Source organism: Bos mutus, chromosome 13 (genome assembly GCF_027580195.1).
Source record: "Bos mutus isolate GX-2022 chromosome 13, NWIPB_WYAK_1.1, whole genome shotgun sequence".
Classification (NCBI taxonomy): Eukaryota; Metazoa; Chordata; class Mammalia; order Artiodactyla; family Bovidae; genus Bos; species Bos mutus.
In genome coordinates, this window is record NC_091629.1 from 61,414,255 (window position 1) to 61,439,428 (window position 25,174).

General features: G+C 43.7%; 1 protein-coding gene and 1 long non-coding RNA gene across 4 annotated transcripts in view; one reads left to right on the forward strand and one right to left on the reverse strand.

Moving 5' to 3' along the window:
* Positions 1–1,529: 1,529 nt before the first annotated feature.
* Positions 1,530–25,082, reverse strand: LOC138990469 (uncharacterized). The gene is made up of 3 exons (XR_011466616.1): positions 24,978–25,082; positions 18,592–18,749; positions 1,530–1,636 (listed from the first exon to the last, which is right to left on the reverse strand). It is a non-coding gene; the product is annotated as an uncharacterized lncRNA (long non-coding RNA).
* Positions 24,228–25,174, forward strand: part of SVIL (supervillin) — a 255,989-nt gene continuing 255,042 nt past the window's right edge. For 2 of the 3 annotated variants that reach the window (XM_070381836.1, XM_070381840.1), the window contains exon 1: positions 24,540–24,833. The gene's annotated coding sequence lies outside the window, so the exon portion shown is untranslated. Of the gene's footprint in view, positions 24,358–24,539; positions 24,834–25,174 lie in introns of those variants that run through there. The other variant, XM_070381838.1, reaches the window with a different exon arrangement.

Below are 25,174 nucleotides of genomic sequence, written 5' to 3' on the forward strand. Positions count from 1 at the left end.
GGATCTGCTCTTCCCATACCTGCAGTGACACCCAATAGGGTCACTACGGGGCAGGTGCGGTGAGATCAAGAAGACCAGCCGAGGTAATCCGTGCCTGACATGTGAAACTCTATAAACAGCTGCCCCACCGCCAGCTCCCCAAAAGTGAAAACAAAGGGCTGCTTTAGGAGTGAGTTCATCCGACGAGCCTGGTCTGCTCAGGTGCCCAGACAGGTCAGTGCCAGACTGCAGAGCAGTCCGGCCATCAGCAACAGTGTGATCAGCGGCCTTGCAGGTAGGCTGGAAAACTACAGAGTTGGAATCATGTCTGGACGTCAGCATCAGTGTTTCATCAACACACTCATTTATAAATAAACCATCTCCAACTGTACCTTTGTTGGATTTTCTCAAAAGCTACCTGCTTCTTGAAAATATCTGGAAAGCAGACATCATTAGGCCAAGGGACACTAAACACGGCTGGCCCGAAGTCGCTCTTTCTGCAGTTGTAAATCACTCAGCACATCATTTGCCATCTTTTTGCTAAATGATTGAAATGGAGACACTTACGGGAGAACTGCAAATTGAAACCAAAAAAGACACTTTTTTTTGTTGTTGTTCCATATGTGTTGGCAAAGATTCAAAAGTTTTATAAAACCTAGGATAGGTGAGGGTTAGGGAAGTTCCCTTCATTGATTGATGGTCAAATATAAAGATCTCTAAGGAGGCTATGGTAATATCTATAAAAATATTTTATGTACAAACCCTTGAATTGGCAAGTCTACTTTTAGGAATTTACCCTACAGACATATTGGGGCAGGTGTACAAAAATATATGAATAAATATTCATTGCAATATTGTAATATTTTTAAAAATCTGAAAATAATAATAACAAATATCCATGAATAGGCGACTGGTATATGAAGCACATCTACAGAAAGAATGCTATTGTTGTTGTTTAGTCGCTGTTGTGTCTGACTCTTTTGCAACCCCATGGACTGGAGCCTGCCAAGTTCCTCTATCCATGGGAACAAGTTCCTCTTGTCCAGGCAAGAATACTGGAGTGGGTTACTGTTTCCTTCTCCAGGGGATCTTCCCAACCCAGGGATCAAATTTGCAGCTCCTGCATTGGCAGGTGGGTTCTTTACCACCGAGTCACCAGGGAAGCACATAGAAAGAATACTGTGTAGCTACTGAAAATAATAAAGTAAATCTGTATGTGTTGAAATAAGCATGCCAATATGTATTAAATATATAATCAATAATCTTTCAAAAAGCATGTCATAATATTGTATACAAATATTAAAATGTGTTTTTTCAATGTGTATGAATGGAAAACTCTGGAAGAATATATAAGAAATTGTTCATAATGTTTATCTTTAGACATAAGAGGAAAACTTTTATTTTCATCTTTTAAATCCTTCTTATCTATTTGAAGTTTTTTAATGAGCATGTGCTGCATTTATCTTTTTTTTTTCTTTTTAATTCATATGTAATTGTTACAACTTTTTAAAGAAGAAGGTGACTGGAGCACCATTTATTGTTTTTACAAACCGGCTTCTGTTTTTTAGAACTAGTGACGCTGAAAATTCCTGGATCATTTGGAATTTTCGTGCTTCTCTTTTCTACAGAGCATGCAAATCACAAATGCTTCCCAAGGCTGAAAAAAAAAAAAAAAGGAAAGAAACATAAACCATGTTATCCAAAAGGACCTGCTTTCCTATCATCCCTTTCTTATAATTTTCATGGAATTTCCACGTGTTGAGTGAATCTGAGTCAGTGGAGGTGGAGGCCTGGGCTGGGAGGTCTCCCTGTTCCCTTCCTCTGACTGAGACTCAGACGAGAGGCCTCACTCATTCCCTAAGGGTCAGCCGTGCCTCCTGGGGACCTGCACGCTGCCAGCCTGAAGAAGAACAGGTTCACAGCTGACTTGGTCTGATATAGCAGAGGCTGGGGGTTCTCCCGCTTTCCCTTTGTGAGTCAGCATTTGCCCTCTGGTGTGGCCTGGATCCACAGGACTCAGTATGGAATGTGACAGTGTGGTTCTGACACACTGGAGAAGTTTGTGCTACGGTTTCTTCAGCAACAACTTTGTCAGGAGAAAACATCTTTGTAGTAAACTTTGCATTTCAAAAATTGTTCTCCACAAACTACTATACATAAAATAGATAAACAAGGTCCCACTGTGTCGTGCAGGGAACTATATTCAATATCCTGTAATAAACCATAATGAAAAATAATGTGGAAAAGAATATATACATATATGGGTATATATAACTGAATCACACACACAAAAATGTTCCCTGGTTAACTAGTGTCTATGTCAGTGTGATAACAATCATTTTGCCATATATACGGATATTAAACCATTATGTTGTACACCTGAGCTAGTATATGTCAGTTATATCTTTTTATCAGCATTGAATTTTATTCAAAGTATTTATGACCAATTCTTTTCTTTTCTTTTTTAAACTTTTTATTTTGTATTAGAGTATAGCCAATTAACAGTGTTGTGGTAGTTTCAGGTGGATAGCAAATGGACTTGAAGAAGGCGATGGCACCCCACTCCAGTACTCTTGCCTGGAAAATCCCATGCACGGAGGAGCCTGATAGGCCGCACTCCATGGGATCGCGAAGAGTCGGACACAACTGAGCAAATTCCCTTTTACTTTTCATTTTCATGCATTGGAGAAGGAAATGGCAACCCACTCCAGTGTTCTTGCCTGGAGAATCCCAGGGACGGGGGAGCCTGGTGGGCTGCCGTCTATGGGGTCGCACAGAGTTAGACACGACTGAAGCGACTTAGAAGCAGCAGCAGCAGCAGCAAATGGACTCAGCCATACATATACATGTATCCATTCTCCCCCAAGCTCCTCTTCCACCCTGGCTGCCACATAACATTGAGTGGAATTCCATGTGCTATACAGTAGGTCCTTATTGATTATTCATTTTGAATAGAGCAGTGTGTACATACCCATCAAACTCCCTAACTATCCCTTCCCCCATCGTTCTTCCAGCAACCATAAATTCATTCTCTAAGTCTGTGAGTCTCTGTTTTGTAAGTAACTTCATTTGTGTATCATTTCTTTTTGGATTCCACATTAAAGGAAAAAATAAAATGAAACAAAAGTGTCCTCTGGTTACCACTGAAAGTATTTTATTTCTGAGATGGTGGAAAAAGAATGTTGTCTTTTCAGAGGATTTAAAATAGTAGTAATAAGTGGTAAGTGTTCTATAGTACTTACATAAATAATATTTCCCAGGTGATTTTCCAATTCAAGAGCAGAGCCATTTGGTAAAGTGAGATGGTGTTGCCAGTGACTCCCAGCCAGGAAGGGGCTTGCGTGCCTTTGGAAAAGCTCCTCTTCTGGTTCCAGCAACTTTCTTATTCACTTTCCACTCTGTCCACCTCCACTCCCACCCCACTCCCACCCCCAGCTGTGGAGTGAATGCTGGGGAATCAGAATTGACATGGGCTTGGGGAAAGTGAGTCCCCCATCTTGGAATTCCTTCCCCTCCATGACCCTCCAGTCTCATGTGAAAACCACTGACAGAATAACCCACTGTAGGTCTTGGTGTCCTGTCCTGACTCCCCCCACCCCCGCCAACCCCTCATTCAATATCAAAGAATGTTTCTTTCCCTAGACACAGAGAGTCCATACTACATTTCTAAGCTCACAGAGCTCTTCTTGACCCGTCTGCCAACAGTAATTGAATCTTTTTTGTCCTGTTGGCCCAATAGGTGGGATGTGGATCTCAAATACCCCATCTGAAAGTCTGCTTTCTTAGACCATTTCTGGTGCCAGTCCACAGAGGCAGGTTCCCTGGGGAGCTGACTCAGAGATGGACGTCAGCAGGTCAGCATGCAGAATGTTTATCAGGGAGTGATCTCAGATTCTCACTGAGGGTGGAGGGATAAAGCAGTTTTGAGCTTCTAAGGCATGGGTAGTGTTCAATTTTTTAAGTTGAGTGATAGGTATTTGGGGGTTCATTTTATTAATATTCTTTATACATTCATTTTACATATGCTATTTCAAATGAATGTTATATTTTACAATTTTAAAGCTTTTTTTTGTTGTTGTTCTTAAGAGTGATGGACCACACAGCCTGATAAAATGCTCTAACACTTGAATTCCTGGCATTTCTGAAATATTCCCTTAGGCCACCATTTATTCTCAGAACACTTTGACATCTTTATGTATCAAACGGTAACTGTTATAACATTTACTTCATATGTTCATGGTAAGGATTAAAGGATTATGCCTGTAAAGTGGATTAAATAGTGTCTGTCTACAATTCACATTCACCTGGAACCTCAGCATGTTAACTTATTTGGAAATTCAACCTTGGCAGATGTGCTCAATGACAATGATGTCATATTAGGGTAGGGTGGGCCCTCAATCCATCTCCTCTTCCTTATAAGAGAAGGAGAGAACATACAGATATACACACTCAAGCAAGGAAGAAGGCCACGCGTCAGAGGCAGAAACTGGACTGAAGCAACCACAAGCCAAGGAACGCCAAGGACTGCCAGCAAGTGTCAGAAGCTCAACAGGCGAAGCAGAGTTCTCCCCTAGAGCCCTCAGAAGGAGCACGGCCCTGCCAATACCTTGATATTGGACTTCCGACCTCCTGAACCAAAAGAGAATATATTTCTGTGGTTCCAGCCACCCCTTTTCTGGCGCTTTGTTCAGGTAGCCACAGGAGACCGATCCATTATGCAAATGCTTAGCTGGGGACTTCCCTGGTGGTCCAGTGGTTAAGAATCTGCCTGCCAATGCAGAGGACGCGAGTTCTGTCCCTGGTCTGGGAGGATTCTACATGCCAGGGAGCAACTAAGCCCATGCAGCACGACCACTGAGCCTGTGCTCCACAACAAGAGAAGCCACCGCAGTGAGAAGCCCACTCGCATCAACTGGAGAAAAGCCCTCACTTGCTGCAACTAGAGAAAGCCCATGCACAGCAATGACGACCAAAATAAACAAATTTTTTAAATTGCTTAGCTGGTCCTTGGCACAGAGAAACCACTCACTGAAAATTAGCCATTAGGTACATTCAAACATCTGTGCCAGTGGTTTGACTTGAAACCTTCTCCTTGGCTGCATCGGCCTGCGGGGCGCTTCACGAAGCACTTACACGCAGTCTACTTTTGTATTACTCTTGTGCGAGCGACTCTATTATTTCTGGGCTGCAAGCTCCAGGAGACGGAAACTAAGCCTTATGCAGCTTTTGTGTCTCTTACAGCACCAAGCACCATGATAGTAAAGATTTGAGTGCTTTCTATGGGTTGGAAGCAGTGCTAGGTGTGGGAGTCATAGAAGGCTAGCTGCCCTCTTGGATGTTTTTGTGGTGAGTGGGTCAGACAGTGGAGTCCCCATGGGACTCTGCGATAATTGCCCCAGCAGAGACAGGTGAAGACGGGAGCGAGGAGGGATCACACTCACTTTTCAGCTGAGGCTGAAGTGTTACAAGGTAAGGCGGGTTTGGGGGTGAAGCTAGGGCTGGGTTCCCAGGAATCTGCAAAGACCACTTTGTGATGGCTTGGCAGGCAAAGCCAAGGAGTGTGAGTTCTATCCTTGGAGACAAGGGGCAATCATGTGGCAGCCTGAATGGAAGGGGGCTTTGCGGGAGAACGGATACATGTATATGTGTATCTGAGTCCTTCTGCTGTTCACCTGAAACCATCACAACACTGTTTGTTAATTGGCTATACTCCAATACAAAATTAAAAGTTAAAAAAAGATTAAGCAGCAATCAAAACTGTATTCATTTTCAGGTTCTTTTCCATTTAGCTTATTGCAGAAATACAAATGGTCATAAGAGACTACTAGGAGCAACTATATAGCAATAAAATGGACAACTTGGAAGAAATGGACAGATTCTTAGAAAAGTATAACTTCCTTAAACTGAACCAGGAAGAAATAGAAAATTTGAACAGACCAATCACAAGCATGGAAATTGGAACTGGAATAAAAAATCTTCCAACAAACAAAAGCCCAGGACCAGATGGTTTCACAGCTTATAACAAAATTAAGCAGAGTTCCCTGTGCAATACAGTAGGTTCTTGTTGGTTATCTGTTTTATATAAGTGCACACAGCTGAAGCTAGCACAACATTGTTAATCAACTCTACTCCAATATAAAGCAAAAATTAAGGGAAATAAATAAGAGGAAGAAAAGTGTATTCTCCTTTCAATAGGCTGGTTGTTGGGCAAATGATCAACTGCCATTCCCTGGAGGAAGCCTTCACTGAAGTCTCAATATGACAGGTGTTGTGCCGGTGGTTGGTGGCTGCCGGCTCATTGGGGGCCATCGCATCCTTTCCTGGGTCCTTGAGGTCCTCTGAAATCAGAAGGGAAGTCCTGAACCTCCTCATGCACCACAACACCGTGATGTTGAATTACAGAATCAGTGAAAGCAAAGGGGGTCATGTGGTCCATTTCTGTGAACTTTGAGAAGACTCGGGCCTTGCGTGAAAAGTTGGGTGGCTGAGTGTGAGCTGCTCCACATGATGGGAGTCCTGGAAAGGTGCAGGAGGGAAATATGGAGCTGATGGAATAGGGCAGCAGAGCTGGGAAGAGGAGGCGAGGTCCTCCAACGAGGGCTGGAACAGAACTCCCAGCTCCTCCTGTGACTCAGCACGTACAAAGGGTCTCCAGGGGGCCACAAGCACCAGCCAGGTTGCACTCGAAGCCTGTGAGCAGCTCTGAGGATTAGCGTCTTCCAGAAGGTGAGTGCATTTTGCAGACTGGGGTTTCCGGGGAATTCTGACTCTGTCTGTCTATATATAGCCTTCTTCCAACTTGATATTTGGGTAGCATAGTATCTTCTATTCTCTAAATGTTTTTTCTTTCAAATCAACTTGCTTTTGCTTTTAATTCAGTAAAACACACCTACTTCAAAATTTGCATTTTGATGGGTTCTGACAAGTTTGTACACCCAGGTAACAACCAGTAAGATACAGTCAAGATAGAGATCATGGGCTTTATCCCAGAAAATTCCCTTGTACTGCTTCTCACTCAATCCTTCCAGCTCCAGGCAACCGCTGATCTGCTTTCTGTCACTATAGATTAGATCTGTCTTTTCTGGAATTTTATATAAATGAAATCATACAGGACATATTCTTTGCTGTGTCAGGCTGTTTTTTCTCAGCATAATGTTTCCAAGAACCGTCCATGGCACTGTGTAGAGTGTGCTCTTCTGCGTGTATGGTTGACTAGCGTTTTATTGTGTGACTAGACTGCCATTTGTTGATCTGTTCACCTATGGATGAAATTAGCGTTGTTTGCACTTTGGGGCTGTTATGAATTAGACTTCTCTGAACAGTTGTCTACACATCTTTCTGTGGACATATGTTTTCATTTCTCTTGGGTAAATATTAGGAGTAGGATTTCTGGGTGGACCCTTTAAAGTGTGTCTTTAGAAGAAACTGCCAACGTGCTTTCCGCAGTGGTTGCAGAGTTTTGTTTTCCCACTGGCAATGTATGAGTTCCATGGCTCTATGTCTTTGCCAACACTGGCTGTGGACTTGCTGTGTTTCTTTAATTTTAGACATTCTAGTGCGTGTGGTGTGGTTTCTTGTGTGCTCTTCATTTGCATTTCTCTGTCAATACTGACATTTAGCATCTTCTCATGCAATAATCCGGAGAAGGCAATGGCACCCCACTCCAGTACTCTTGCCTGGAAAATCCCATGGATGGAGGAGCCTAGAAGGCTGCAGGCCATGGGGTCGCTGAGGGTTGGACACGACTGAGTGACTTCACTTTCACTTTTCACTTTCATGCATTGGAGAAGGAAATGGCAACCCACTCCAGTGTTCTTGCCTGGAGAATCCCAGGGACAGGGGAGCCTGGTGGGCTGCCGTCTATGGGGTCGCACAGAGTCGGACACGACTGAAGTGACTTAGCAGCAGTAGCATGCAATAATCGGCCATTCTTGTATTAAATTGCTCTTCAAATTTTTTTTTATCTTTTTTTATTGAATTGTTTATTATTAAGTTCTAAGAGTTCTTAAATATTTTGATACAAAGATTTTATTGTTTGTTCTGTAAATACATGTCTATGACTATATGACCAGCACACTGAAAACACTATCATTTCCCCATTAAATTGCCTTTGCATCTTTGTCCAAAATTAATTGTGTATGTGTGGGTCTATTTATGGGGATTCTACTCTGTTTCTTCCATCTGTGTGTCTTTTCACACACCAATACTACATTATCTTGATTTCTATAGCTTTATGGTAAGTCTTGAAATTAGGTAGTGCTGTCAGTTCTCTGTATCCCCCAATTTTACGAAATGCAGATTGAAAATATTCCTTAAAAAATAAATAAATTAACAACTCCAGAATGCTCCAAAAAGCAAAACTTGAATTTGCTGGGCATAGGTAATTATTTACAAAAGGCTTTCTTGGTGGCTCAGTTGGTAAAGAATTGGCCTGCAATGCAAGAAACTTCCTGCAATGCAGGGGACATGGATTTGATCCCTGGGTCAGGAAGATCCCCTGGAGAAGGAAATGGCAACCCACTCCAGTATTCTTGCCAGGGAAACCCCATGCACAGAGGAGCCTGGCAGGCTACAGTGCATGGGGTTGCAAAGAGTTGGACATGACTTAGCAACTAAACCACCACCACCACCACCATCAAGTAATTATTTACATAGCATTTACATCGTATTAGATATTGTAAGTAGCATGTGCATGCATGCTAAGTTGCTTTAGTCGTGTCTGACCCTTTGCGACCTTATGGACTATAGCCCGCCAGGCTCCTTTGACCATGGGATTTTCCAGGCATGAATAATGAAGTGGGTTGCCATGCCCTTCTCCAGGGGATCTTCCTGACCCAGGGATTGAACTGGGCTCCTGGCTTCTGTGGCTCCTGCATTGCAGGCAGATTCTTTACTGCTGAACATAGAGATGAGTTAAGGTATATGGGAGGATGTGCATAGATTATATGCATTACATGCATAGATTACACCACTTTATAGAAGGGACTTGAGCCTTCATGGATTTTGATATCCTTGGGGCATCCTGGAACCAAGGACCCCTGAGAGACAACTGTTTAGGTCCTCAAACTTTGCTCTTTTTTTTCGAAACTGTTTTAGCTACTTTTAGAGATCTTTTTCACCTCTATATAAATTTTAGAATCAGTTTGTCAATTTACATATTTTTAAAAGCAGCTGGAATTTTTACTGAGAGTGCAACCAATTCTGTAGATCGGTTTGGAAAGAACCAGCATGAAAACAATAGCTTTCAATGCAGGAACATAACATGTTGCTCCATTTAGGTCTCCTTCATTTCTCTCCGAAACACTGTGTAATTTTCATTTTTCAGGTGTTGTGCCTATTTTGTTAAGTTTGTCCCTAAGTATTTCATGGTTTTTGATGCTCCTCTAAGTGGTACTAATTATACCACTAGATGCTAGTTTAATAAATACTTTAATGTGACTTTCTGCTAAAATTATCCTTTTTTTTAAAGTTATTAATGAAAGCACTGGGCAAAGGGTGAATGCTCTCTGGAAGAACTTGGTAAACTGCTGGAAGAAATTAATGAAAAATGTGTATAATTTTGAAATACTGCCTAAGAAACAGTTCTTTTCCTAAGAACAAAGGCTCAGACAGAAGCTAGCTAAGATCATGGAGGACCAGCAAGGTATTTTAGTCAACTGAGAGATCCAAATTCAGTTAGTCTGAGTCTGGAAAGAGGAATTCAGGGATTTTGAACCATGGTCCACAAAACTAGGGGAAGAGGGAAGAAAGAAATTCTTCCTTTAAGCAACTTGCACTTCCCTGGGCAGTTTCTCTGAATCACTGTACATTCTGATTAGCAATCATGAGATGGATAGCCTCCCTCTGAATTCCCTCTCATTACCAGGTTAACTTGGACCGGGTTATTGATGGACGACAGTGTACCTCTCTGTATAGGGAAAACAGTTCTAATGATATAGGATCATTTGGAATATGACTGCTTCCTGTGGGGCCCTTTGGAACCGATACTTCTGCCACAGTGCTATTGTTTCACAATTTACAACTGGTTCTAATGCAAATCTTCAATTCATCATTAAAATGGAGATGCCCCTAAGTCAGTCTTTACCCAGCAGTTTACAGAAGAACCAACAAGTAATTTTTTGAAAGAACCGTCAGAAATAGACTGTACCTTAGGGTTTGGGGACTTTTGATAGGAGGGGCACTTCAGAAAGCTTCGCAGGAGGTTCAGTGGTAAAGAATCCACCTGTCAGTGGAAGAGACATAGGAGACATGGGTTTGATCCCTGGGTCGGGAAGATCCCCTGGAGTAGGGCATGGCAACCGACTCCAGTAGTCTGGCCTAAAAAATCCCATGGACAGAGGAGCCTGGTGGGCTACAGTCCATGGGATCACAGAGTCAGACACAACTGAGCAACTGAGTATGCACGTATTGCAGAAAAGGAGAAGGAGGAGAACTCTGTAGCATTCATGCACTATGGGTAAAGTTCAGAATATAGCCCAATTAGGGAAAAGAGCAAAGAAAGTCCAGTTGGAGAACTGAAAGCACAGTGCCTCCTCCGCACTTGCAGAGCCCAGGTAGTTGACTAGCAGCCACTTCCTGTTAGCTGGACCTGTGGGGCTGGCTGTGTCTACCAGTTAAAGAAACAGAGGAATATTCATGCAGATTGTGCAAAGATTCCTCTGCACCAGCCTGTGTGCTCCCTCTGGTGAACAGCTTCTCTGTTCCTTTAGTCAGGCAAGCCAGACGTGGATACTCATTCTGGACACCCACGTCCTGGTCCTTTTCCACGCCACGTCACTCTATGATTTTATTTCCTAAATGTCTCAAGAATCTCATCATGTTCATCCATTCAGGCTGTCATCACCCTGGACCAAGCTTGCAGCATCATCTCTCCTGCTCTCTTGCAATGTCCTGTTTCTGATCTCCCCACATGTTCCAGCCTGCCTCGAACTCATTTTCCTCACGGCAGCCAGGCTGATGGCTGGAAAATGCCAATCTGATTCCTCTTTATGGGGCTTTCAACCACTCAATGTTTTCCTTTCCTCTTGGAGTGAAGACTGAAATCTCCAACACTGCCTACAAATCCCTGTGCTGGCTCAAGCTGCCACCTCGCCAGCCTCTTGTCACTTTCTATGTTTCAGCTGACTCATTTTTTTTTCCTTTAACTCATTATTTCTTTAGCTGCTCATTTTGAAATAATTTCAGACATGCAAAACGTTGCAAAACTAGTGCAAAGATTTTTCATATGTGCTTCACTCAGCTTCCCTAAATGTGAACAACTTACGTAACCAGAGTATAATGATCAAAACCAGAAAATTAACATTAATGTTGTTGGCTGAATAAAATACACAACCTAAAAGTTGAGAATTATGTTTTATTAGGTGGACTTATGGAGGACTTAAGTGTGGGATACAGCCTCTCAGATACTCTGAAGGACTGTTCCAGGGAGACCAGGGAGGAGTCAGGGCATATAGGAGGTTTTGCTGCAAAACCCAGGTAATTGAACATCAAAATATTACTGCTGATTAAAGAAAAACAGACATCTTAAATGAATGAAGTTAGTGCTTTTCTATGTATGGGAAGATACAAGAGTCTGAGCTTATGGAAATGATTCCTTTCATCTGAGTCGTAACTGTCTAGGGCACTATCCCCTTTCTCGCCATCCCGAGTGCCCTCAGGGTACCCCGTGAAGGGAGGCTGCAGTGGCTGCTGGCTCGGTGGCTGCAACATCCTTTCTTTACTGATACAGCAAGAGACACTTTTGTCCACAACAAGCAAAGCTACTAACTAATCTACAGACCTTACTTGAATTTCAACAGTAGGTTCAGGATTGGGTAATCACTGCTCACTGCCTAGGGGTACCACATCTTCTTGGTCTCCAGTCTGAAGCTGTTCCTCATTCTTCCTGTGTGGTTCATGACCTTGACAATCTTGAAGAACACAGCCCAGTTATCTAGTAGCTTGAGTCTCAGTTTGGGTTTGTCTGCTTTTCTCTCACATTTAAACCCAGGTTACACATAATTTGGGAAGAATATCACAGAAGAGATGTTGTGTCCCTTCTCAGTGTATTGCATCAGGAGGTACACAATACTCATGTCTCATCATGGGGATGTTAACTTTGAGTCCTTGGTTAAAATGGTGTCTGCATCATAAAGTTACTCTTTACTGGAGGGATGGGGAGAAGAGAGATTTTGAATCTATATAAGTATGAGGTTTCTCATCATAGTTTTATCTGCCAATTTTATCACCAATTGATGATTCAGGCATGCAGTGATTATTACTGTTGTGTTCTTCAAATGGTGATTTTCTATGTCCATTATCCTTTTACATTTATTAATTGGAATCCTATTGTAAAAAATAGCTTTTCTTCTCATTTACTTATTTATTAACTTGTTGATTATCACTAGCCTGGTGGATACTTGTTTTATTCTATGATATAATCTATTGCTGTCATTATATATTTCATTGTTCGAATGGTCCCAGATTTGGGACTTGCCCTTTTCAATGCCCTAAAAGTAGCAAGGATCCATCTGGCACCAGACCTTTGGACATTCTTCTCTCTCAGCCTGGAATAATCTTCTAAGCTTCCCTTGCCACCCCTGTTTCATCCCCAACTTCTTTGTATAGTTGCTGCTGCTAAGTCACTTCAGTCATGTCCGACTCTGTGCGACCCAATAGATGGCAGCCCACCAGGCTCCCCCATCCCTGGGATTCTACAGGCAAGAACACTGGAGTGGGTTGCCATTTCCTTCTCCAATGCACGAAAGTGAAAAGTGAAAGTGAAGTCGCTCAGTCATGTCCGACTCTTAGCGACCCCATGGACTGCAGCCCACCAGGCTCCTCTGTGCATGGGATTTTCCAGGCAAGAGTACTGGAGTGGGGTGCCATCGCCTTCTAAATCCCTTTAAATAAAGCCTTGAGGTTTCAGCTCCAATGTCGCATCTTCAGGGAAGTCTTTCTTGAGCCTCCCAAAATTGGGTAAGGCTCCTATTATAAGCTTTCACAACACTATTTACTATTTCTTCACAACACTTAACATATTTCAAAGTCAAACCATTCCTGAGTGAACATTTCTAAGGGCAGGGACTGTATCTGTTCTAGCTTAACATATTAGTAACTATTTGGGAAATTATTCAGGTTGAATTAATGAATAAATGAACTTAATACCAGAAAATAAATGGATTGAGGTCTTGCAGAAATACCATAGTGATAATTCATTTTTACTCTTAGGAGGTTCCCCCCAGCACATCTCACAGGTTCAGGTAATCTATGATGGACAGACAGATTGACACAATGGAGACTCATTTATAAAATTAACCATTGAAGTCTGACTCAGTCATTTGGATGGAACTAAAAATTATTTTCTGGATGGTCTCAATTCTATGCAGTTGTCTTATTTTGTCCTTTGTTTTTTGCAATGATAAACATACATTTGCACCCTTATCTCTGACATGTTATAACTCCATAGTGTCTATAAGGAATTACTTAGACTTTTGACACTGAATCGTGGGGAGAAATGTGTAGCTGGGAGTAAAGAATTCTGCAAAATCCATTGTTCTTTGAACCCTGGTTGTCTGTAATAAGTTTTCATCATTTGGGACATAGCAGGTGACATATAAGTCAGATGTTAAACTTATACCAAACCCTTAGAATCAATTCCACACTCTGTTCAAATCAAATTCTCACTGAGCGATTTCACTTTCAATTTGGAACTTGGAATGCCAAGGTTTTCTGATATTTGAAGACAGAACGCAGGGGCTCTAAGAGCAGATCTTCCATCAGACAGTTTGAGAATGATATTCCTGGGTAGCATTCTGGTTTATTTTCACAAACTGGTTGCTTATATTCTCAGGTGGATGTGAAGATTCTAGAGAACATTCTCCTAATAGAGAAGAGCAACATGAGCACGTCTGTAACCCAGCCTGAGGGCTGTACCTGATCTTGGGATTTTTAATCATCCAAGTTTACCCTGTTTAAGAAAGGATTATAAGGGATATTACTAGGAAAAAGATCAATTTCTCTGAGAGAATTCCTGAGATAAGAAAGGTTTCCCTTTAACTTCTCTCCATATGCTTAATTTGGAATGTTACTTATCCATAAATGACCACATGTGTCAGGAATTATGAAGAATTTGAGATTTACACTACTGGCAAGCTAGAAAGTTAGCCTGCCACAGTCTTATAAGTGCTGCCAGGAGACATGAGACTCCTGGGCCAGAGACAAAGACTGCCTGTGTTACCCATAGCAATAGCAGTAACTGGCATATCAGAATTTTTTGCATCAATGTATCAATTCCCATAAATGATGATAGCTACACACGCAGTACATTGCATTACAGGAGAGGAACCCTGTACTTAAGGAGCCCAACTCTTTTATAATGGCATTAAGCATGGCTGCTTTGCTGTGGAGGAAGATGTTTTCTTTGTTTTATTGGAAAGGAAGTATAATTGCCTTTGCTTCAGAGAAAGACACTACCTCTACTTTTCAAGGGGGTAGGCAAAGTTGCTCTTTGCTCTGGGGGAGGCATTATCTCTAGCCTCCAAACTGTTTGCTACACAAACGTCCTTGACAAGGTATTTGGAACAAAAAGTGCTCAGTACATTGATCACAAGATGTGCAGAAGTACAAGAGAACCATGGAGAATTTTATTCCAGGGGCCTATTTTCCCCTTTCTCCTCTTACTGAAGTCCCAGTATTCATGGGACCTGGGTATACACCTGAGTGTTCCTGATCTCTTTCTGAAGACTCCTGTTCACAGGCGCTGGTACTCACTCATTCTCTACTCCACATTTGTCTGTTGGGTAGACAAGCAACCCATGCATAGATACATCCTTAGACAAGTGCCAATTGGTACAAATGCCTAGGAGTGAAGACATCTTGGGGGCTTGGGTAGATGGACAGAGACCCCACCACCCCTGATTCTTCCTATCCATTGAAGTTAGCGACACTGTGTTATCACATGCCTGGGAGGCAGGAAACACTCAGTAAATATAAGCTATTATGTAATGAATAGGAGAAACACACCAGGTTTTGGCTTGACTAACAAATTCTCTCCAAGTATTGAACTGTGTTGGTTTTTTTTTTCCTTTATCTTGACACTTGTCCTTTGCAGGGGCCTGAAGGCTCTGCTCCTCTGCACTATCCTCACTCCCGGATAAGGTTGATGGGGCAGCCATTGTCTGGACCATTCCTGGTTCTGGGGGGCAGCAGAAAGGACTGCCTGGAGAAACTAGAGCAGGCAGTAACATGCTCTGGCCCAGACGACACACACACACACTTCAGTTCACAGCTCACTGGCCAGATCTGGTGTCACAGGCGGTCAAGAAGGTCAACAGTGTCGTGTGCCAGAAGGCAGAGAGACAGCATACTGAGAGAAAGCATAATGATTACCACAGCTTTATTATTTAAAATTATAATAAATACATACCCTATGGCAGAGGACACCGTAACCATCTGCTCAGCAGCCTTCCCATCCCTTTTTTTGGTTTTGTCCAGGTCTCTCCCCTCCCCCCATAGTCATGGGGCCTCAAGGGGAATGTGACTGATGTCCTCCACACCAGGGTGGCCTGATTGGTCAAGGGGGGCTCTGCATCTCTTGCTGGTGACTGATTTATGAAAGAGCACATGTAATTGGGGCCAATGGCATACAAACTAAGGCTTCGAGTATCTGGGGGCTCAGGGGAAAGTCATTTCTCCGTCTTCTTCAAGAGCTTCCAGGAGTGACTTTTGCTTTCTTCTCATGGATACTGTCAAGCACAGACATGAGGTCTGCAAACAGCTGCAGCATCTTGTTGCCCCCAGCCTGAGGATGAAGCATGCAAAAAGAGCCCACAGGGAAACAGATTTAAAGCCCCCAAACTGAGCGAATCCTAAAACACTCTGCATATCCCACAATGGAGTGTCATTCTTTAAACTAACAGGAAAAGAACTGTCTATTACTTTTAGCTGAAAGCAGCCTAACCAATACTCTCTGACTATTAACTAGAGAAATGAAGGGTGGTGGTGGGTAGGGGAGGGGAGAGTCTAGATAACTGGCACCATGGATGGGTGGGGTGGCAAGAACCCAGTAGCAGCAGCAATCAGAAGGTGAGCATGATGCCTAAGGTCCACCACCCAGCCTGGCCATGACCCCCCCACCAAAACCCAGCCATGGGCCCTGGCAAAACAGACAGGTCCCTGGCCAGCTCTGCAGCTGTTGCCTTAATCTCTTAGGAAGATCTATTACACTGTCTGGAAGAAAACACTATTCTTAAGACCAGTGATTAACCCCAGATTTTGATCTTCGGCACAGATTTCCTGCTGGTTCTCTTTGAGCCCCCTTGAGGGATGTGCCCCTGGGATTTAACCACAATTTCCAGGACCGGGTCATAAGACAGTCGTGTCACTTGACCGTGAGCCCTCTGGTTGTGCCCGCCGAGCACAAGACTGTGTCCAAGCCTGGTAGGCAAGGCCCTATGATCTCCATCAGGTCGGGTGACCCGCTTGCATGGATCCGTTGCACTTTCTGTCCCAGCTGAGCAAGCCTCTTGGCTTGCATCTTCTGGAGTTGGGTTTCTTTAAGCTTTTTCTTACATCATCTTCTCCAAAGCAGATCAGGTTAGAGTCTGGGGCACATCTCAGATTTACATCCTCACCAGGAAAGGGCTCTGCAGGCCTCTGACTGCGTGGCTAGTCTTTTATTTCCTGTGTTGTTCTAGTTCAAGGCAAAGGGGAGGATTACTTATTTTTCATCCTGTCATATGAAATAAAGCCCTGGTTTAGAGTTCTGCAAGATTTGATAAGGAGCATCAAAGGCCTGTTTTTAATAAACTGGGGGGAGGGGTGATTAAAAAAAAAATGTCTGCTCTCTGCAGTGGCTCCGTGATACAACAAAGGCATGAAGATCCCAACTCCTGGAAGGAAGGAGTCTTATCTCCATCACCAGCAACATGAGGCTGTTTCCTGCCTCGCCAGGAATATAACTGGAGGGAAAGGGCTTAAATTAAGGCATATGGGCTCGGGGTGAGATTGAATTTATAAGGAGTTCAGGATAAAGCAGCACAGATGGGTGTTGGGGAGTGGTAGGTCCATCGCTATTGGACAAGCACCAGTGTGGGGGGTGGACGAGCTCAGGGTTCGTTGTGAAGCAATCAGCTCTCATCGCCCAGTGGAAGCAGGACCCATTGCTAGACCCATGATACAGGAGGGGGGATGGTATTTGCAAGGCCACCGAGGTGGTTTTGTGCTGGTAGAAGAATGAAGCTAATAATTCATGTGTGATACTCTTGACATGCTAATAGAATGTTTCCCTGGGGTATTCTTTGTTTCTTCACCGGGTAATTTCTATGCATCTGTCATGACTTAACCCCTTGTGGGTCCCCCCTCCGGCAGCTCTGTCTTTATGTCTTGTGTCTCTGCTTGGATCCAAGCACCAAGGCACCATTCCTGAGCTTAGCCCCTCGTGTGTCTAGAAGTCAGAGGTTGTAGAGATCAGCTTTGAGAGGCACACTGAGGGTCTCAGCAGATGACAGGGCACAAAGTGTCATCAAACAACCCTAGGGATCTTGGGTGTTACTCCAGAAAGGAAACCCAGGGTAAAGTAAATTTCCATCTAGTCAGGGCAGTAGAATCAGCCCTCAAGGGGTACCACCTATTGGGAAAGGCAATATATAAATATAATTTGAGGGACTTTCCTGGTGGTCCAGTGGTTAATAATCCACCTACCAATGCAGGGGACACAGGTTTGAACTCTGGTCTGGGAAGATTCCACATGCCATGGGGTAACTGAGCCCATGCACTGCACCTACTGAGCCCGTGCTCCACACCAAGAGAAGCCCCTGAAATGAGAAGCCCACACACTGCAACCAGAGAAAACCCTCGCACAGCAGTGAAGACTCGGTGTTTTTAAATTAAACAAACAAACAAACAAACAAACAAACAAACTCAGGCATCGTCAGACTCTACCTGTTGGTGATGACAAATAGTAACTGTTTCCTTTGTTACTGCAAGTACAGAGATGCTGGCCTTATGATTTCTCCTGAGGTCCTGCACAGGGCCTGAGGAGCTGAAACATTTGTTGCAACAAACAAGTGAAATGCTTGAGATGATGCCTAGATGGGGCCATCCTAGCATCCAGACTACTGACAACATTGACAAGACCCAAAGTGGTTCTCGGGCAAAGAAGTGATGAACTAAGAGAAGGGTGAAGTTTTCATGTATAATAACTAAGAAAAATAGTCACCGTTTATTAACAACTTACCATCCTGGAGGGATTATCCTAAATTTTATTTTTCTCATTTAAATTTCTGGGTCACATAATATGTGCATTTAAAAAAACCCGAGGTATAGTTCATTTAAAATAGTATGTTAGTTTCAGGTGTGCAGCAAAGTGATTCAGTTATATATTTTTTCAGATTATTTTCCCTTATAGGTTATTTGAAGTTGTTGAATATAATTCCCTATTGCTTATCTACTTTATGTACAGTAGTTTGTCTCTATAATCCCATACGCTTAATTTACCCCATTTGATAACCATATGGTTGTTTTCTATGTCTGTGAGTCTGTTTCTGTTTTGTATATAGATTCATTTGTATTTTTTTTTTTAGATTTTACATATAAATGATTTCATATAGTATTTGCTTTTGTCTGACTTACCTCACTCGGTATGATAATCTCCTGGTCCATCCATGTTGCTGACCATGTCATCATTTCATTCTTTTATGGGCTTCCCAGGTGGTACCTTGGTAAAGAATCTGCCTGCCAGCGCAGGAGACACAACAGACGTGGGTTCAATCCCTGGGTCAGAAGATCCCCTGGAGTAGGAAATGGAAACCCACTCCAGTATTCTTGCCTGGAAAACTCCACGAATAGAGGAGCCTGGCAGGCTATATAGTCCATGGGGTCACAAAGAGTTGGACATGACTGAGCGGCTGAGAACACATATATACAATATCTTCTTTATCCATTTATCTGCTGATGGACTCTTATGTTGACATATCTTGACTATTGTCAGTAGTGCTACTATGAACATTGGGTGTATGTATCTTTTCAAATTAGAGATTTTGTCTTTTCTGAATATAAACCCAGGAGTGGGGTTGCAGGATCATATGGTAACTTTATGTTTAGTTTTTTAAGGAACCTCCATACTGTTCGCCATAAGGCTGTACCAATTTACATTTCCACCAACAGTGTAGGAGGGTTCCCTTTTCTCCACACCCTCTCCAGCATTTGTTGCTTTTAGACATTTTGATGATAGCCATTCTGACCAGTGTGAGGTGATAACTTATTGTGGTTTTGATTTGCATTTTTCTGATAACTAGTGATGCTGAGCATCTTTTGTGTGCCTGTTGGCTATCTGTACATCTTCCTTGGAGAGATGTCTATTTAGGTCTTCTGCCTATGTTTTTATCGGGTTATTTAGTTTTTTTTAATTTTTATATTGAGTTGTGTAAGCTGTTTGTATATTTTGGATATTAACCCCTTATCAATCACACTGTCTAAATTTTTTATAAAAGTTTTCAGAAGGGAGTATTCTTGTTACCCACAACTTATAGCTAAGGAAACTGAGGAACAGAGAGGTTAAAAGTAATTCAAAGGTAACACAGCTTTGAATCCAAGCAGGTTGGCTCTGCAACTCTCAGAGGATGGAGAAGCAGGTAAATACAGTGATGAACTAGAAAATGGACTATTTTGAAGGAAATTAGCAACTTCTGTTAAACTAGTTCTGCCCCATCTATATTTTCAGTTTTTATTAGTAATTTTAGTTATCAATAACTAAACAACATTTTATTTTAGTTACCAATACTCCTATTGGCACCCAAACCACCAGTAATTTTCAAGAAATTAAAGAAGAGTTTATTACTTATAAAATTACACAGAATAAGGAGTGGAGGGTGATATGTGAACAAAGAATCTTCTCTGTATTTAGGGGAAAAGTTCAACTAACACCCATCTAGTTAGTGTAGATGGTTGAGACTTGGCCAGTGTTATAAATAATATCAAAGAATATTTCAGTCCCCAGGAATTTTTTGAAACCACATTTTTTTCCAACACATCCTGGGGTGTGTGTGTGTTTTAAAAAGCTGAAAGAAGAATCTGGAACCCATTTTAAAGTTTTGTTAAAACTCATGCTTGCTACAGTGTGATTTCTTTCAGATTTTGTCCATCTTTCAAATCTAAAATATAATTCTATAATATTTGTGGCTAACTGTATTTCTATTGAGAAGCAAGAGAATAGAGATTGTCCTCTAGAATTTCTTTTTCATTACAGTTTTGGCTATCTCTGGTCCAGTCTATTTGTTTCTCTTTTTAAAAATCTTATCTCACTACCATATGATTTCACTCATATATGGAATATAAAAAAACAAACAAAACAAGTAGACAAATCAAACAAAAACAAACATGTAGATACAGACAACAGAGAGGAAGGGGTAAGAGGGATCAGCTGTACGATGATTGATGGAAACTAAATTTTTGGTGGTGAGCATGCAGATCAGTTCAGTTCAGTTCAGTAGCTCAGTCGTGTCCTACTCTTTGCGACCCCATGAATCGCAGGGTAGATCAAAACAGAAACAGAAAGTTGTGCACATAAAACATACAATGTTATAAACTAAGGTTACCTCAATCAGAAATCTAAAAAAAATTTTAAGATTAACAACCTTCCCCAAATCTTGTCTACATCCTGCTGGCCCAAGTATTTATTCTTTTCATCTGTTCAGATCAGAATGACTTAAGCAATGAAAAAACATAGAAGCAATAATGTGTATTCTTTATTTACACAGCAACCTTCTTTTACAGATTCTAAACTTTAGGGAGTGAGAACACTGTCTTCTAAATGTTTGTGGGCTGGATCTAGGTTCCTCAGTAAAAGGCATTTAATATGGATGGAAATATTTGGCAGAACTCTCAAGGTTATAGTTTTATCAGGGCCACTTGTTACTTCTCCCTGTTACATAATCCTATCGCATTTTGGCCCTTCTCTCCATGGACTTTCCAGACGAGTCAGCTACCAGAGATGAGAAAAATTCGACTTTTCATCTGAATTCATTGCTTTGAGCACTTACATCTCCCATTCTAACCCAGGGAAATTGGTATTTTTATTTCAGCAAAGGTTAACTTCATAACATTTGATCTTGGAACATTTGTGATGAAAACCAGGTTAAGAAATCCCATGTCACAGCACCTCCTGCTCATGTCTGGAAACCTCGGGGCCAGGTCTGGCCACAACCCAGGCCTCTCTCCTCTGCTCCGAGTCACTGATCTCATTTCTCATGACTCCTTGACAGAGTCCAGCCAAGAGAACTTCCCACACATATCTCCACACACAGACCAGTCAATCATAGCATTAATGTGGCACCTAATGTGTGCAGAAAGAGCCCTATGTTTTACTTTCCACTGGCCAATTGCTGGATTAAAAACCTGGCTCAGAATTTCCTTCCAGAAAATGTCCTTTGCTTTATGACTCCCCTTTCCATTGTCTCTATAAATATGTGTCGTCCGGTGAGCCCAACTCCAGCCCTGCTAAGATAATTAGCATTTAACTAAGACCTACAGGGAGGGATAAATTGGATGACACAATAACCCTGTACACACACACACACACACACACAACTCACAATTATAGTTAACAAAAATTTCATGAAAACAATACTAACTCTTACTAGACAGGATACGCTCAAGTATTTTTAAATTCGAATTCTGTTTCATTTTTTAAAAATTCTCATCTTTATGCACAAAATTGATTTCGAGACCAGCAGCTTGAAAATCCCTGAGGTACCCTGGGTATTTAGCATAGAAGTTAATTAGAGATTCTAGAGAATGAACCTATAATTCAAGCAGGAAGTTCACAAATATTGTCAGAGAAAGTGAAGCTTTCTCCAAATAAAATACTTGCTAACAGATGCCAAGTTTGACTAAATCCTCTGAATTTCTAAGAATTAATTCATTCCTGAAGGCAAACTTTTATTTTTGAGCATCCAGTCCAGTCTAGACTTAAGCGTACAAAAATGGATAGATAGGGTTCTTGCCGTCCAGAACCTCATGGTTTAACAGAGGATGCAGAAGACCCAGGACTCTTGGTCAGTGTCCTAAGTTCTGTGATGTGCCCTGGGGTGCTCCCTAATTCAGGACGGAGTGGGTGCACTTCCTAGACCTGGTGACTCTCTAGCGGAGGCTAAAGGAGGAGTGACACTGTCCCCGTAGACTGAGAGAGTCATAGGTGCTTGTGTTTCTAGAGTAGGGGCCCTCTCGAGTCTGCAGGCATTGTGAGCGAGTGGTCCCTATGACTCCAGTGAAGGGCACTGATAAGGAGATGGTCAGAGATGAGCCTTCAGAAGGAAGTGAACAAAGATGCTTGAATTTTCTCCTGAAACCTAAAGGTAACCCACTAACAGGATAAAGAGGTTTCTGGTTTTGAAAGATCCCTAAAAGAGCAGTGTGGATGATGCTGGCCAAGAAGCAGGTTGGGGCAGCCGGTCTAGTAAGGGGGTGAGTGCAGAAACCCAGAGAAGAGAGCGTAGAAAGGATCCTACTGGGCTGATAGTGGTGGGAATGGAAAAGCAGGGAGCCCTCTGTGAGGCATCAAGGACACAGTGGCCAGTGGCTTAAAGCAGGTCCAGTCTCGGATGGGCATCTGTGCTAACCACTTGGCAGGAGGATGTGGGTGGGGAGACAAAGTTTTGGGAAGGGAGTTCAGTGCTGGATATGCCCAGTTTGGAGTGCCCAGACTGATTTTAATAGCCACTTGCATATGGTGATTAGGGAGCAGTCTAGCCTGGTGTTAGATGAAGCCTCAGGCAAAGATCAAACCAGCAGAAGATTGGAAATAAGGCTCAGAGAAGGCCCCAGATTCAGGGTTATTACTGATTTGCTAGAGATCAGCTGGCTCTGGTGAGCCTGGGATCTGCACAAGTTGCCTTGTCTTTGCTCTTCCAGTTTTTCCTAGCTTAAATGCCACCAGAGAGCTGGAGAAGTGGAGAGTCTTTATTGTATTTATCCAACACAGTCCCTCCTTCAGGAGACTTCTGGAGATGGCACAGGTGCCAGGCAGAGGGTATAGCTCCAACAATGGCAGAATGAAGAAGGTAAGGGTGATTCTCTACTCAGTCATTAACAAACTATAAAGGGCTGGTTCTGAAATGCCTGGTGGGCAGGGGGTTCCAAATTGCTCATAGATTCTGCTATATCCCTTTGACACACTGGAGTGTTGTACTGATTGTATTTCTGAGGACCCTGAGCTAAGAGGGCTATTTCATTATTGGGCCTTGAGTCCTTCCAGCTTTGAATGACTGCACTTGAGTCCACATGCACATCAGCTCCAGGGGAGGGCAGAGGGATGAGGAGGGAGGAGGGGAGGCTGAAGCTCAAGCTCTGTTCTAGGGTGTTAGGGGCAGTGAAGCTCACTGTTGTTATGGACTGAGTTGTGGTCCCCCACCCCTTGCCAAATTCATCTGCTGAAGTGCTAACTCCCAGCATTTCAGCGTGTGACTGTGTTTGCAGGCAGGGTCTATAAAGAGGTAACTTACTTAAAATGAGGTCTCATGGGTGGACTGTCAGCTACTATGACTGGTGTCTTTAACAGAGATTAGGACACAGACAGACACAGGTAGAAAAAAGACCATGCCAAGCACAGAGAAGACCGCTACCCTCAAACCGAGTAGAGAGCCCTCAGGAGAAACCAATCTTCCTGACACCTGATCTTGGATTTCCAGCCTCCAGATCTGTGAAAAGATTAGTTTCTGTGGTCCAGGCCACATGGCCTGTGGTAGTTACTAGGCAGCCCTAGAAAACTATCAATAACACACTCACCTTTCATTCTCCTGATGGGGGCTGCTGTGCATAACTTGGTGTTATGGTGTTCCTCCTACTCAAGAGGGAAAGAGTCTAACACTCAGAGGAAAAGCAGCAGGGGCTGGATGGAAATCACATGCCAACGCAAGCTAGTGAAACAGACGAATAGCAAGTGTGGATTTCACAAACCTAAATTTACCTACTGCTTTACAGATTACCAACTACTCCACGAACTTTATTAACTCGTTTAATCTTCGCAACTGCCTCAGCATCACCTGGGAACTTGTTAGAAAAGCCAAGTTCTCCGCCCTGGCAGATGTAAAGCATCGGAAAATGGGGCGGGGCTTCGCGACAAGTGTTTCAACAAATCTCAGGTGGAGGTGGGCGGAGGATTCTGAGCAGCGAAAGTTAAGTATGAGAACCACTTGGGTTGGCGGGCGGAGAAAGGAAAGGTCTTTCGTCTAGACCCGCAGGTCGGAGGGTGAAGTGACTTTCACAGTTGTGACTGGAGGGGCCAGAACGGTCTCCTTGACAGCCGGCCCGGAGCGCCTGTGACTACAAGGTTCGCACACCTTGTTGGGTTTTATCCCTGGATCGACTGGACACTCGGAGTTCCAGTTCCTGGTCTCTAAGGTCAGTGACGCCCCTCCGGCCTCAGAGAGGCAGCAGGTCTGGAGCCCCGGGAGCGCGGCTAGCCCTGGGGCCCGGAGCCGCCGGACGCGTGCGCGCGCGCGCGTTCCCCGGCAGGAGCGGGTGCGCGCCAAGGGGGTGGGTCGCCCAGGCCCGGCTGGCCTGGCGCGCGGTCCGAGCCACTCAGAGCGCCCGGCGGCCGACACCCGGGGGCCCTACAATTAATACCCGGCGCCCGCCCGCCGCTCCGGGACTCGCGCGCCCGCTCTCGGGGAAGGAGGCGCTCGCTGGGCCCTGACCCTCTTCGCAACTCGTCTGCTCTTGCAGCTGTGGCGACGGAGCTCCGGACAGACCCTCTTGAGCCCCTCGCCGAGAGCCAGCTCGCGCAAGGACCAGTGTTCCACGCCCCCGCCACCCTCGTCACCGCGGGGAACTCTGCGCCGGCGGCCGGCAGGCAGGTGGGCGAGCGCGCCGGCTAGGTGAGTGCGGGAAGTCCGGGCGCGCGGGTGAACCCGCTGGGCAGGGGACGCGGACCCTCGCGCGTGGGTGCCCTCTCGGCTCCTCCTGGCCCCTCTCCAAAGTTGTACCCAGTATCTGGGGTAGGGGGGGACGGATAGGCTCACCTGCTGGAAGTGTTTACTCGGGCGAAAGAGCGAGTCATTGGCCAGGCCACTCCCCCCTGGCTGGACACGCCGGCCGACCTCGGGGTCCCCCGGGACTGCGACTGTCCCTGAAGCTGCCCCAAGCGTCTTCCGAGTCCTAGAACTCAGGGATGTGCTAAGGCCACTACCCTCTCCTCCGACCCTTTTAATTCGGGCAG